The sequence below is a fragment of the Carlito syrichta genome, unplaced genomic scaffold, assembly GCF_000164805.1.
Source record: "Carlito syrichta isolate Samal-C Ts95f unplaced genomic scaffold, Tarsius_syrichta-2.0.1 Scaffold305332, whole genome shotgun sequence".
NCBI lineage: Eukaryota > Metazoa > Chordata > Mammalia > Primates > Tarsiidae > Carlito > Carlito syrichta.
In genome coordinates, this window is record NW_007249428.1 from 623794 (window position 1) to 624259 (window position 466).

Below are 466 nucleotides of genomic sequence, written 5' to 3' on the forward strand. Positions count from 1 at the left end.
CCCTCGGCCCACGGTCAGGGACTTGGAGAGCAGCGGGCGGTGGGTTCAGGCTTCCCGATCATTCTTGTGGCACGGAGTTCGGCTTCCCTGAAGACCAGCGGTCGGGGTCACTGGCTCTACTCGGTTCTGTGCCAGGCGTCGTCTAGGAGTTCCTGGCCTGGAGGAGCAGGTGAAGCGCCCACGCAGGAGCTGTAGTGCCGGCTACCAAAGACCTCACAAGGGAAAGCACTGTGTCTCAGAGGCTGAAGAAATGACCCATAGACAACGGACGAGACATGGGCTTTATTTATTTACACAGGGTGGGAGGCCCAAGATCCTTGGGCTGGATAGGAAACACGCCACTCCCGAGTGTGAAAGACGCACAGGCAACCTCTTACATAGGGCACGTGAAGTGGTTGTGATTTCTCTAGTACTGTAATGAAGTAAGGGTGAACTAAAGATAACCAAGGTTATGGACCTTCGTCCA